Source organism: Notamacropus eugenii, chromosome 6 (assembly GCF_028372415.1).
Source record: "Notamacropus eugenii isolate mMacEug1 chromosome 6, mMacEug1.pri_v2, whole genome shotgun sequence".
Taxonomy (NCBI): Eukaryota; Metazoa; Chordata; class Mammalia; order Diprotodontia; family Macropodidae; genus Notamacropus; species Notamacropus eugenii.
The window spans coordinates 39,601,825-39,617,092 of NC_092877.1; the positions used below are offsets into that span (position 1 = coordinate 39,601,825).

At 40.5% G+C, this 15,268-nt stretch overlaps 1 protein-coding gene across 26 annotated transcripts in view; it reads right to left on the reverse strand.

Annotated features, from left to right (window-relative positions):
- SOX6 (SRY-box transcription factor 6) overlaps window positions 1-15,268 on the reverse strand; it is a 666,349-nt gene that overhangs the window by 346,558 nt on the left and 304,523 nt on the right. Inside the window, exon 1 of one of the 26 annotated variants that reach the window (XM_072619594.1) lies at window positions 381-477. The exons of the other annotated variants lie outside the window; for them this stretch is intronic. The gene's annotated coding sequence lies outside the window, so the exon portion shown is untranslated. Of the gene's footprint in view, window positions 1-380; window positions 478-15,268 lie in introns of those variants that run through there. 26 annotated transcript variants of the gene reach the window in all.

The following is a 15,268-nucleotide window of genomic DNA, read 5'->3' on the forward strand; positions in this document are numbered from 1 at the left end:
ATACCTGCTACTGCGATTGTACTTGAAAATGCCTGAAAGCTCCAACTTTGGTCTTCTACCTTCCCCCTTCTTTCCCTAACCTCTCTGCTGAGACGAATGTGACAGGTGCCACAATCTACTCTCCAGGACCAATATAGTTAATGCCCACCCACACCATTTCAAAGGTATGGCATTCAAAGGCAAGGCATTCTCATGTTATGGTTAGTAAATCAAATAACACTGAGATAAAAATAAAGGATCAAAGAGTTTAATCCCAGCTGAAGTAGTGAGACCCTGAAGATTACCCTTCCTGAAGGACCCTAAAGACAGGCTCTCCAGTCAATCCTAACCCAAGACACAAAGACGACACATAAAAGGACATGCAAACTCAAAGAACTAACAATTAGCACTAGCTGACATTGACCAACATCGTCAGTAGGTTATTCCACCTGTTCAGGATGCCACATCATTTTCTTCTTGAGGCCAGAGGGCATTTGACTGAAAAGATATGGCTTCTCCCAAAGGGAAAACCACCAGACCCAGTCACAAAATGTGAGCAAGGTATCATCACAATGAGTTGACACAGTGAAAGTGGCTGGTCTCTTAAGTCCACCCAAGCTACTCAAGGGTTCCTTAAGTGAAGTTGGGCAGGTGGGGGTAGGAAGCAAAAATCCTTGCTCCTAACTTTTTTACCTTCTAGATTATAGTTAGCACTAGACCTTTAAGAACAAAAGCTAATGGAATTCTTATCTGTTACAATGGACAGGTGAACTTATCATTTCATTTGTTTTGTTTTAGTTTTGACAGGGAACATTGCCTTTCAACTAAAATGAAGAGATAAAAGTCAAGATTGTTTGCTAAACATCCATGGCAGGATTGTTGACCGTATGGGGCATAAGATCAGCTGCTGCCAAAAGCCCTCATAAGGACACCAGCTCCCTCACGTCCCCCTCTCCTCACCATCTGTAAGCAGTAGTTAAAAGTAGAGAAAGCTCAGGCCTCTTCACTGTTTTTTTTTTTCCCTAAAGTGACACTTACACAGGGACTATAATTGATTGTATTAGGAGAAGGGAGAGCAAAAGAGCTAGTGAGACCACTTCATGGTACAGCAGTGTGGTTCTGGTTCCCCGGGTGGTTTTTTCTGGGGTGTTCCCCTGGGTTTTGTATTCCACTGGCTGCATGCATAGCTATGTTTTATCACCAATACTAATAGACATATACAGTGCTTTGGGGTTTGCAAAGCTTTTTACAAATATTATCTCATTCTTTCCTCACAAACACCCTTAAAAGTAAATGCTATTATTATCAGCATTTTACAGATGAGGAAACTGAGGCAAGCAGTAGTTAAGTGACTTGTCCAAGTTCAAGTGGTCTATCTACTGAACCATACAGTTTCAAATATCACAGGGTTAGTGATATCTTTGACAATGCCTTGTATCAAAGGTCCTGGAATCCATCAGTTATTGGTTTCATTAGATTCTTAATGATTTTTTTTTTCTTTTTTGAGAATAGGCCTCCCTATTTTACCCAGGCTGGAAATACAGTAGCCACTCACAGGCCCAATTCCAGTGCTCATTGGTATGGAAGTTTTAACTTGCTTTGTTTTTCCAGTCTTGGACAGACTATGCCTCTTTAGACAGTCTAATCATTCTCCATTCCTGGGAGTTCACCATATTAAGTGTCAGACTTACTGTGAAAACCTGATCAGCTTTAGCCTTATTTCAGAACCCCCAAACTTGGGTGGAGTCATCCATGTCAGCCAGGCCCAGTAGCAGGGATTATAAGCCACAAATACTTATTGATTGATTTGTTGATTGGTTCTGATGCTCTGACACAACAATTATAACAAGATAGATGTCTCCTAGTGATGGATTATACCACACCTGGCCATTGTGAACTTTAAGACATTTCTCCAAAGCAAGGCAATGAAGAAAGCATGTCGTACCACTGAAACATGGAGATAATTGGGAGAATTTTCATCATGGAAAAGGATGTAGCTCACTGTGATATCAGATGGAACATAAGGGAGATTATCTCTCTTCTTCTGAACTCTCTTGTGAAATGGTGAGGATAATAAAACAGCCACTATATTAAACGGCCAAGAATGTGGCTATCACAAAGGCAGAGCCCAGAGGGCCCAGAATAAGGAGTTTGGTTGTAGGGAATTTGATTCTGAATTTGTTTTCCCTCCTTATCTAATTCTGCCCCCCCCCACCCCCACTCAATTTCCCACTCCCCAAATCTGACAGGAAGTTTCGTTGTTATTGTTTATTTTTAATAATAAGAGCTAGACACAGGGAGTAAAAATCATCCCCGGCCCAAAGGGAAGCCCAGAATGAGTTGGGAAGAGAGTTCAGAAGAACATTTCCCTCAGAAATCAGGTGGAGTTAATTACATACAACTTATATATGTAAAATGTAGGTAAAGAAGTCAAGAAAATTCTTCCTTCAAATCAGTTCAATTCACCATTTCCATCAGAACCTTAAGGACCTGTGATTTCATCAGTGTGAGTACTACCTCCGCCCAAACATCATAGTTTCTCTCTCTCTCTGTCTGTCTCTCTCTCTGTCTGTCTCTCTGTCTGTCTCTCTGTCTGTCTCTCTCTCTCTCTCTCTCTCTCTCTCTCTCTCTCTCTCTCTCTCTCTCTCTCTCTCTCTCTCTCTCTGTCTCTCTCTCTCTCTCTGTCTCTCTGTCTCTCTCCCTCCTCTCTCTCTCCCTCCTCTCTCTCTCTCTCTCTCTCTCTCTCTCTCTCTCTCTCTCTCTCTCTCTCTCTCCTCTCTCTGTCTCTCTCTGTCTCTGTCTCTCTCTGTCTCTCTCTCTCTCTCTCTCCTCTCTCTCTCTCTCTCTCTCTCTCTCTCTCTCTCTCTCTCTCTCTCTCTCTCTCTCTCTCTCTCTCTCTCTCTCTCTCTCTCCCTCTCGCTCTCTCGTCTCCCAGCCCCTTAATAGGTAGTTTAATGAATTAACTGACTTCCAGGGCTGGAAAAATTCTTTACTTAGTAGCCACTCTCGTGGGATTGTCTCTCCATCTCTAAACCTGCACTCAGAATTTTTTCAGCTTCTGCTCTGACGCTGACAGACTTTGGCAAGCCCAGAGTCAGCTCTCAGCCATGGCAAGACCTTGGAGAAGTATTTGGTGGAAGCAAGCACATATATAGTACTACAAAGCACAAAATGTGCTCCTCAAGCTTTCTCATGAAGACCTCCACTTGAAGAACTCGCTATGCCCAAAGCAAGGCATTCTACTTTGGAACAGCAGTATTTGTTAGATGTCTTTCTTTCATGAAGCCAAAATTTGCCCTTATGCAATTTCCACCAATACCTCCATCTTCCTCCCCCTAGGACTAAACAAAAAGGTGTAATCCCCCATTACACCTTACAGGCAAGGACATTCACAAATCTTCCTAAGAAAGCCTCTAACAACAACTCAGACAATGGAGATAATAGATCCCCGCTGAGTGACTGAAAGAGAAGAAATGGGGTGGATTTAGGATCCAACATCCATTCAAGAATTTGCTGCTATCGTGGATTCCTTAACCTTGTGATCTTCTAGAAAAATAAGTCTCTAGCACATATCTAAACAGCTTTCTCAGAAGTGAAAGTGCCTGCTTCGTATTTGCATGAGATGGTTTACATTGGCAAAAGGCCCACGTGAGTATAAAATATTGGGTTTGTGTCAAACTGACAACAGATTCTTCCAGGTAAAAGTATTGTTTTCTAATTGCAAAACTGAAATGTTTGATTTCTTCTAATTCGAATTAGCATCTAATAGAAAACACTTGGTCTATATACCTTTCTCACAACTCAAATAGCCTTACTTCACCTGTCTAGGTTTCCTAACTGTTAGCAAGAAGTTAATAGTCAGATCAGTGTATCTGCTGCTATATCACCACAAAGGGTTCTCTCTTCCCTAGAACAACCAAGGGTAGAACTGTACCCAGTTTTAACTTAATTGGTGGGTATGTATGCATGAATAGATTAGAATGTCAGGATTCCTGGTGTTATAAGGAAAGAGAGATTAAAAAAAAAATTTTCAAAAAATTTTTGACACAAAAGAAAGGAAATATTGTGAGATCAAAAGTAGTATAGTAGCCAAACTGACATATGATGAAGGGAAATAGGAAAGAAATACAGTAAATATGTGGTTGTTCCTTGCACTTACCAAGGCATTTCTACTTGGGCCATTAGTTAATTAGTAATAAGCAATAAGCATTTAGTAAGCACTTACTATGTGCTAAGTGCCGGGGACACAAAGAAAGGCTAAGGCGGTTCCTACCTTCAAGGAACTCACAGCCTAACAGAGGAGACAACATGTAAAATAAAATTATGCACAAACAAGTTACGAAGAGGATAAACTGGAGGTAATCAACAGAGAGAAGACACTAGAATTGAAAGGTTGGAAAGTGTTCCTGCAGAAGGCGAGGTTTTACCTGGGACTTGAAGGAAGTCAAAGAAGACTTTATATGGAGATAAAGAGAAAAAGCACTGCAGGCGGGTGGTTTCTCTAAGTCCCTCAGGAGGGAGAGGTGCCAGGTTTGGGGGAGAGGGCAGACTCCATCCCTGGAACACCCTGAGCTCCCATAGGCCCCATTTGGCCTTACTTTGCCCAGATTCAGATGTCCACTTCACTTGTAGGGCAATTCCACATGGTGCTGCCACTGCCACCATCACTCCCAGCCCTTCTCTGACGCTTCAGCTCCCCTTTATGTACTGACTCCCCCTTCTAGAGGACAGGCCCAATCTATATGCCCTTCTTCGGGGCAAAATCAATAGGCCATATTGTTGTTACTAAGTCGTATCTGACTCTTCATGACCCGATTTGTTATTTTCTTGGCAAAGACACTGGCCTTTTCCTTCTATAGCTAATTTTATAGGTGAGAAAACTGAGGCAAACAGAGTTAAGTGACTTGCTCAGGGTCATACAGCTCTATTTCCTTTAAATCCAATTTACACAATGTCCTTGGTCCTCTTCAAAAATGAAGGCACAACAACAGATCATAATGTATCCCAGAGTTCTGCTACAATGTTTATCATATTAGTCCACATTACAAGTCCCTTATGAATACTGTAAAATGAGGGTCTTGAATTAGCTGCTGTCTCTGAGTTCCCTTTCAATGTAAAATCTATGAGCCTGTGATTCCAACAGTCCCTGACATAGAGAAAAAAATTGATAGTCTTTTGGCAATTTAGAGACAATCTTTCTGGATATGTTTCATGAATAGAAGACCACAGTACCTTTCATTAGGTTGTGTATTCAGGGAATTTCATTTCAAGATGAACATTTACTGAGTACACAATCATAAAGAATGTTACTTTTACTCACTAAACTAAAGAAGCTAAAACTAAACTTTTTAACTCACCTCAATATTCCTTTAGAAATATAAACTTAAAACTGGGTGTGGTAACACATGCCTATGGTCTCTGCTAACTGGACAAACTGGTAAGAACTTGAACTCCAGAGTTCTGAACTGCAGGAGAGCTGAGTTTATTTAGGTGTCCACATTAAGTCTAGTGCCAATATAGTGAGGTCTCAGGGACAGAGGGTCACCAGGCTGCCTGAGAAGGGGAGAATTAGCCTCTGGAGCGGGTCAAAGATTTTGCATCAAGTCTATGGGTGATCATGGCACTTCTACCCTGGGAAAGCTAGGGAGATCCAAGAAAAAAAAAAAACCCTCAAAAAAAAATCAAAATTGTTTTTGAGGCATTAGATTGTGCCTGAGTGCACTTGGCACATTATATATACGTGAATACATACATACATGCATACATACACACACATGTATATGTGTGTGTTGTGTGCACATGTATGTGTATATGTATGCATGTATGTGTGTTTACACACACATATACCTACTGTGTTCCTTCTCAAAATGAGTAGAACTAGAGTGAGGTTTTAGGGCAAAATCTTTGGTATCAAGTGCAGTATGTCACCTGTCTCTGACAGCATGTGATCCATCATGGGTAAGTCTCAGGAACCCCTAAGCAAGTCTCAAAGACTATAAGATTTGCTGATGAGTTATCCACCTGCATTACAAGTTTTTCACACCTGGAAGTATCTGGAAGGATACCTTCCCTCCCCTCACTTTTACACTACCCCGCAAAAATCTCTACAAATGTTTGGACCTTGCCATTTATCCCTCAGTTCATCATAAACTTACTGGACTCCACCTGAATAAGTTGTGTATTCAACATTCAATAATACTCAACAAATATTCATTGTTACTGCTAAACATTGAAACTATAATGAAATAGCTAGGGCCATCTGACTTAGATCATCACACTGACTGAAACTCTAGAGTTTAATGTTCTCATTTTGCAAAAGAGTCTAGTTGAAGACAATCTATTCCAACTAACCCAAGACAGTCTATTTCAACCCAAAGAGAAGAATAGAAGTTCACAGTTAAAGGTAAGAGAGGAGGGATTGGAAAGGAGCAGAAGTCCTTCCAAACTGTTTCTGATTTGGTGATTGCTCCGGGTACTTCAGACTTCTGCTTTGAGGGCTCCACTTGCCCCAGGGTTCAGTCTTGCTATCTCTCTTTCTCTTGCCCACCTAGGTAGTTTTCAGTTATATGTCAGTTCTTTTATAACAATTAGTAAGCCTAGGCAAGGCAGCTAATGTGTTTTAACTCTGGACACATCCTTCCATCTCAAATTTTGACATGAAACACTCCCAGAACCCACTGTAGGTTTGCCAAAGTCATGTGTTGCTATTTAGGAGCTGGATGAACAGGCAAGTTCTTTCTCAATAATGCACTGGGGCAGTTGAAAAGGGCACCTCTCTGAATGCAAGCCACTTGCCCTGGGTCCTCAAGGCCACCCAGACAGATTCACAAACTTCCCTTTCTCTCATGCATCTGGTTATTCTTTACCCTTCTACAAGAACATCTTCAGCAAGAAGCTTTGCACTGCTTCCAATAGGTTTAATGACAATGATGAGTTTAACTGGAAATTCTTTTCCCAGTAAATTTTATATTACATTTCTTATTGTTCTGATCTAAACCTACATGGATCCCAGTTCAAAGAAACAGCAAATGATTCCTTTTGTAAGTTTGCTAGCAAGGATTCCAGATTGCTTAAAAACAGAAAAGGAAGAAAACTGGACAGGAAAATAGAACCCAAGGTTGGGGACAGGGGGAGAAAGAGTACCTAAGTTTGCCATCCTTTCTTCACCTCCCATGCCTGGTGAGTTAACTGTGCAGTCACATCAAAAGGCAACACAAAATGTTGGCAAGCCTAGAGAATTTTGGCTAGTAATCTGACTTTTAAATGCCTGGCAGGGCAGAGCCACCCCTGGCCTCATACACATTATTTCCCAAGGAAAGTTACCTAAACTATTTTGGGAAATATCTAATACTAAACTTTATAGCAAAAAAAAAAAAATTAGAAAGACAAATCAGTCACAGTGACATAAGACAAGATCAGGGCATGATAAAAGATAAAGGCATAAGCTATACTAGGGAAGGCTTAAGAAAAAGACATACCAGGATATAAAGGTGATGGATAGGTAGGCAAGCAGACACATAGACGCACACAGAGAGAGAGGTAGACACATAAATATGAGAGACACGCACACAGAGGATACAATTGTGGACTATGTTTCAATACAGAATTTAAGAGCAATAACCCACTTCATTCACAAGTTTACATCTGCTCATCCCAGCTATCCCAGTAAGCAGGAAAAAATAAGGAAGTTATATCTAGAACAAAAAAAGTCATATATGCAAAGAGTTGTCATAAAAACATGATAGCTGATCTTCCTTCCTCAAGGTAAATGAAATTCTCTCTAAGGCATTCTGTCTGTACCTCAAATAGGACTTATCCTTGAGAAAGTTGTGAATTAAAGAGAGGTTTATTCAGGTTCTAGAAGCATGCTGGTGCTTAGAACCAGATTTGAGTTATCCTGTGATGAAAACAAATGTTTACAGAATCATTTGCAATCACTTTATTAAATAAGAGTTCCCATTTTCCAGGGCACTAATGAAACAGGGACAAATGTAACACATAAATGTTCATTTCTCATTTCTACCTGATTGTAAAAGTTTATTAGCAAAGGTTTCTAATATGTACTTTGGAGTTTAGAATATGACTTACCCAGGGATATTAATGGAACTCAATTTGTATTGCTTTGGAAGAAAAGAAAAAAAAAAAAGCTAGTGGGGTCGTGGGAATGTGGTAATACCAAAATAACACTAACAAGGAGAATACACTAAAGAATAACTATCTCCCCTCCCCCTTCCTCTTTAAAGCTGTGTTAACACAAGGAATAATAGACTAAAGTTTTTTCTTCTTTAAAAAGGTTACATTTATCTTGGAAAGCAGGAAAAAACTTTTGCAGGCTGAAGACAATCAAACAGTGGGATAATTTGCATATCAAGGTAATTAAGGCACATTCATTAGAGTCGTTCAAGTAAGATTAGATATGTTCATGGAAGGAACAGAGGAGGGTCTCTCCTGCTTGATGCAGGTGGCTTGACTCAATAATCAGAGAGGGCCCTTTCAACCTGATCATCTGGGACTTTGAGTGAATGATGGAAGGTTCATTATGTTAAAGTCACCTTTATTACAAACAGCCCCTTTCATGCCAAAAATGGAAAGAGGTTTTAAGGTGGCAAACAGTCTCCAATTCTGATCCTCAAAGCGACATGCTGCCTTCTTCCCCCATTCCCTGTTGCTCTCTGCTCCCGATCTGACCCCCAAATAACTAGAAGGAACCTTAGAACATAAGAACATAGAACGTTAGAGCTGGAAGGTGCCTTGATATCTAGAGCACATGGTTCATTGAGTTTGAAGCTAGAAAGGACCTTAGGGATCATCTAATCCAAACTTTCATTTTTACAGATGATAAAAATGAAAGCTTATGATGATTTGCACAAGGTCACACAGCCAGGTTCCCTAACTTCAAATTTGAATTCCGGCCTCCTAGTTCCCAACCTTTTCCAGTCTTCACCTGGGATCCACATACAGAAGGTCTGTGAACTAGGGTAGGGAAAAATAAATAGATCTTTATTTTCACTAACCTCTAATGAAAGTTTAGCATTTCCTCTAGTTTTGAGTGCAGGCTGACAAACCACAGCAAAAGTTACATTATTTGTGATGTTACCAATAGATATTACAGATATTTTCATATTATAATTAAGACATCTCGAAGTATCATTTAGGTTTCTCACTACTTTTAAATTACTGGTTTTATTTCAGTTACTGCTGGATCACATGGTATCTCACAATCTTCCTGTCAACAGACTTGGTTTCCCTTGTAATGCCATATATTTTATTTTATGCATTTTAAAAATTACAACCAGCCAAAGGGATAAAATCCACAACACGAAGGAGGTGAAGAACCCCTCTTTTACTAGGGCCAACTGCCTGTCCACAGACTTGAATCTATTTCTTGAATAGCCTATACAAATGTTTTCATAAAAACAATAGTTTTCACACCTTCTATAGACCTCCTACAGGGAAAAGTTTAAGACTGTGCCACCGTTACTCTTCAGTGACTATGGAACACTCCCTCACCAAAATGTTGCTGAGATGCCTGGCAAACCACATTGCTATGTTACAGAATACATTCTTCAGAAACACCTCAAACCCAACAGAGATATAGCGTGCAGCTATAACCATAAAATGGTTTAAGCTTTGAGATTTTTTTTTAATGAAGTAAACAGAGGGTTATTTGGATTTATAAGCATACTTTTTTTTAAAAAGAGCCTTTTACTTTTTTGGGTGGACTGCACCAGTCATAAGAAACAAAGCTTGAGTGGACTGGGTATGTTTCAGTTTTACTAGGCCCAAAGGCTCAGCTCCCATCAAACCCTGGTGGGATCATGGTATACATAGTGGAAGGCCAGCACTAGGAAATTACATAGTGCTCAAGAAACCTGGAATTGATTCTGGTTCTGCCACAGACAGTATGACCTTAGACAAGTCTCTTCACCTCACTAGGCTTTGAGTTTCTCTGCAAAAAGAGGGGACTGGACTAGGTGGTGTCAAAGGTCCCTTCTAACTGTAGAAAGTTTATATAATTCAATGAATCATATGCAACTATACATTTCTAAACAATTAGCAAGAAGTGACCCTTCTTAAAAGAACTGGATACCCCATATATCACAAGCCATACTTTGGCCTTGTAGCCGTGACTGCAGAATGCCAGTGGGCAAAAGCAGAGGTCAGCAAAGTCAGCATTGCTCATGTGTTCTGTAAACAGAGCGTATACCAGCAGCACTGGGAAGAATGAAAGAGAAACAAGACTTTTATGAGACATAAAGGTATCACATAAAACCAGAGCAAATGAGAAGAATATTGGCTGAATCCCAGCACAGATAATCCTTATAAACATGCAGGAATGTTGTAGGCTGTAAGCGAATGTCAGTAATATAGTACATTAAGAGATTCACATTACATTCAGTGCTCTGCTAGCCCCAACCACTGGATCTTATACAGCCCAGACGATTAAAATAAAAACAAACCTGGCACCTCATCTCCCCTGTCTCCTTGAAGACATTTTGTGTACACAATTTTATTACACTGAACAAAGATACTAAGGTCTGATTTTCCTTGAGCTGTCAAAGTACAAAAGAAATGCAAAAAGTCCTTGCCCAGATCTAGCAAAGTGCTGGATTTTATCTTTTGGCAGGTGCTCAATATGCAGCCCACATAATCACATGTTAATGACTGGAGTGTGTTAATCAGCCTGCATACCTGATTCCTCCTTGCCCAAGAAGAAAAAACAAAAAGCCAAATGATCCAAGAGCATGTTCTTTCTACTTTGGAAGGCAACATCGCCAATATCCCAGAAAAGAGGAGGAGGAGGAGGAAGAAGAAGAAGAAAACTTTTCCCCAAGTACCTTTGTGAAAACTGACCTGTTTCACAGGACAGCTGTGAAAGCTACAGGTGGAATTTACTATATACTCAAAAAGAAAAGCAACTTGTGTACAATAGTGTTACACAATTTCACGCGCAATCCTCTACTTCTGTTACCCTAGGAATATGAAGGTGCCCATTTTGTTGTTTGTGAAGTTCAGAATAAAAACAAAACAAAACAAAAATAAAAATAAACCAAGAGAATAAAAATAAACGTTATTTTTGTATCATTTCAGTCATGTCTGACTCTTCATAACAACGATCCTAGCCTGGCTTGCCATTTCCTTCTGCAGCTCGTTTTACGGATGAAAAAACTGAGGCAAACAGGTTGGTAAAGTGACTTGCACAGTCACTCAGTTCACAAGCATCTGAGGCCATATTTGAACTCAGGAAGATGAGTATTCCTGATTGATTCCAAGTCCAGTGTTGTATCCACTGAGCCTCTTAGCTCCCCCACCCAAAAAAAATAAAATATATTACTAAGTAAATAAACAAAAGTGGTCTGTTAAAGTAAAATTAATGGCAAAGTGACTGAAACATTTGTGATAAGAAAGTGTACCTGAAGTGGAGGTAGGGAGTGAGGGGGAGGGGGAGGGCCTTCCTATGTCTACCAGCTCCATTAAAATAATGGGCATTTGAATCTTTTTTTAAAAAATTTAAAACACCTTACAGACTTGGAGAGTTTTTTTAGAACAGCCACAAGCTAGCCATGTGAAAATACAAGTGATTAATTTATGAGCACTAAACAACTCTAATTGGTTATTTAGTTATCTACACAAATACACTATCTTGCTGGTTGTCATGCAAATAATAAATGCTTTTTACATTGATTTCAAATGAAATAAATTTTTGTCACCTCAATTGCTAACCAAGATCCAAAACTGAGGCTGCCATGTGCTAGAAACAATTTAAAGCTTTTGGCAGGGGTGGAAGGGTAGATTGAGTGTGCATCTCTCTCTGTCTCTGTATCTGTCTGTCTGTCTGTCTGTCTCTCTCTCTCTCTGGGGGTATGTGTGTGTGTGTGTGTGTGTGTATGTGTGTGTGTGTGTGTGTGTGTGTGTGTGTGTGTGTATAAAAATCTCAGGGATTGCTGAAACAAAAAGCAGCTCTCTTTGCCTTCTTCAGGGGATTGGCTGCCATACTTCAGACAGACAAACACTTCCCCCTTATTTCCACCCCTAACCCTAGCTTTGGCCCAAGTCAGCACCAGCTTCCCTCTGTACCTTCCCCATCTGCTTGGAGACACACTCTTCAGAGAGGAAATGTAACCACTAAACTCTTTGCAAGTCTGAAACTCACCTGGTCTCTGGATTCCCTCGAATGCCACAAAGGACCAATCAGGTACCTTGAAAGATAAACCTGGGTCAAGAGTCAAATGAACTTTGGATGGTTCCTGGACTCAGCTGTGGACCATGACAGGCCCTCTCTCCATGTGCGCTAAACTAGTGGGAATTCAGCAATCTGATATGTCTCCCCTCAAGCCACAGGTACAATCCCCAGAAAAGGTAAAGAAAGCAACTGTACTTGAGTACTAAGGAAATAACTAAACCTTGCTAACAACTGGCAACAGGTCGAGCTTTTAAACTCTTAAAAAGGGTCACCAGATTAAAAATCTTTTTTAAAGACTGCTACAAAGTAAGGCATGGCTGAAAAAGATTTCATCCTTACTGAAAATCCTTGGACTGTATTATCATGGAGTGACAGGCGTCCCATTCCAGGAAACAGTCCATAATCCACTCCGGTCTTTTTAGGACTCTGTCAAGTGAACTGTATGAAACAGTTTGGAGTTGATTAGCAACTTGACTGGACTGAGTAGGAGGGGCAGAGAGTAGATTCTGTTTGCAAGCAGAGAAGCATTGTTCCCGACAGTTCTTAATTAATTAGGTATGTCAACACTCCTGCTTTTGCTTGCTCTCCATTGCAACAAAAGGGTATTACTGGCACCATTTATTTACAGTGCAAAAATGCTTTTAAACTAAGAGAAGTCAAAACTTAGCCATGGCAGTCTGATCATGTTGATGCTGGCGATGAGGTTGGGGGAGGGGGGAGCAGTGATGAAGCTCATTGATTCGGCTGAGATTAATACTGATGTAACTGAGGATGTCATTGCAAACCAAATAAAGGCAGAATTGGGTGCCTTTGAGTCTTTGTGTGGATAAATCTTGTGTCACACACACACACAGACACACACACACACACAGACACACACACACACACACACACACACACACACACACACACACACACACACCAAAAAGAACATAAGCTTCTTGAAGGCAGAGAATATTTCTTTGGGCTTTGTGTCCAGAGGTTGTACATCAGGGAATGCAAGGGGTTGCAGATGGAGAAATGCATTGAGCTGCACATAGATGTTTAATTAATGCTTGTTAAAATGATTTTTTTTTTTTTTTGAGATTTGATCTCCCTATCTCATCCAGACTGGAAGCACAAGGGCCATTTAGGGGAGATTAATTTAATTGAATCCCTTATCTTGGTCCACAAACATTAGCACCAAGGCTTTAAAGTACATTTTCCTATATCCCACCAATACTCACTGATATAGATGCTCTGGCTACCATAGATATGATACTCTCTTCTGACCTTTATGTCCCTCTGAATGTTCTTCTCAATAACTGAAATTCAGAATGTTTAAAGGAAAACTCTTCATTCCATCCACCTCTCACCTCCTCTCCCTCACAGAGAGAGATCCATCATCTCTTCCCAACTCCTCCATCCAAGTAAATGACACTGCCACCAACCACCAGCAACCTTGCAGTTTTTTCCAGCTCTGTCCCTTCCCCTTCTCTCCTATTTCCACCCAAGAAATACTGCTGAGTCTTTTTGCTTTGTCTCACAAATCCACCCCTTTCTTTTCATTCCTGCAACCTCCATATTATTTCAGGTCCTTGGAACTTTGTGTCCGAATTATTCCAATAAAGTTCTGGGTTTTTGACACTGCCCTTCTCTCTGCAACATCTCTAACTCAATGACTACTAGACTAATCTTCCTAAAATGCCTTTTTTTGCTGATCAGACAACCACAGTGATCTCCTCTGATGTCTACTTCATCAGAACTTCCCGGCTTAACCTTCAACAGATTCCCAGAGTTGCCTCTTTCCTTTGCTGTTGCTTCATTTCCAGCCATTCCCTGCAGTTGCCACTTCCCAGGTAAACTCTGCTTCCCTTCCTCTCTACTGATCGTCTTCCCTTTTTCCCATCACAACAGACCCTGCCCAACTTCACTGCCCTCCTTGCCACGCACTCGTCATTTGGTCTGTCCTCCCTGTAGAGGCACCAGCAGACGTTATTGCTCTGAATAAGTGTTCTTTGGCTGTCCTTCTCAGAGCGCTGCTGTCTCTCCAAATAGACCACAAAGGCATCTCTGACAAAAGCTGCATTTTCTACGTTTAATATGATTGTACGTGCACAACCTACATCAGATGGTTTGCTGTCTTGGGAGGGGGAGGGAGAAAAGAATTGGAACTCAGAATCTTATAAAAGTGAATGTTGAAGTGAATGTTGACTAAAATAAATAAATACAAATGAATGCTTTTTTAAAAAAATGTTGAAAACTAAAAAAAGAAAAAATTTAAAAATGTGTCCCAAAAGTTACATTTTCTTTTTCCTTCTGATCAAGGCCATCTAAGTATAAAGATGTACTCAGAGCAAGGATCCAGGGAATATTGCTGCCTAAGAAGCTTGTCAATGAACTATTTGCATTGCAAGACTCCCTAGAAACAGACAAACTGAAGGAGGTCTGGGGAAGGCCCGGATGAGAACGTGGACAGATCCAGAGAGGGTAAGGCATTTGTTTTTCCTAAAACAAAACCAGTTTTTTAATGCAGCTAGGACATCTACAGGTGGCCCTTCCCTATACTCTTAGTTTAGCATTCCCTCCATTCATTATTTCCTATTTTTCTTACGTGTTGCTTGTTTGTGCCCCCATTAGATTGTGAGCTTCTCAAGGGCAGGGTCTCTTTGCCTTTCTTTGTATCTCCAGTGCTCACAGGGAACAGCACATGGTAGTACTTAATGTAAATGTTTGTTGACTAGCAGACTGACAGAAGTTGGACTTCTAACATCAAAACAGCCTTGAGTTCTGATCTTTCCTCAGACTCATGCTAGCTCTGTAACCCCGAGCAACCTCTCTCAGCCTCAGTGACCTCACCTGTAAAACAGAAGATGACAACAGCATCGACTTCGCAGAGTCACTGGCAGGATCGGATGAGATCATGTGCAAATTGCTTTGCAGACCCTAAAGTGCTATACAAATGCCAACCATTATTATAATAAATATAGTTTTTGGCCGTTACAGTGGGTGCTATGAAGGCAAAGGTGGGCAAACAACAATGCTGCTTTGTTTTGTTTTGAACTCTGTGCTGCTTCAGCTTGGGAGCTCTCTTCTAAGAAGGAGACTTTAATACCATCACTATTA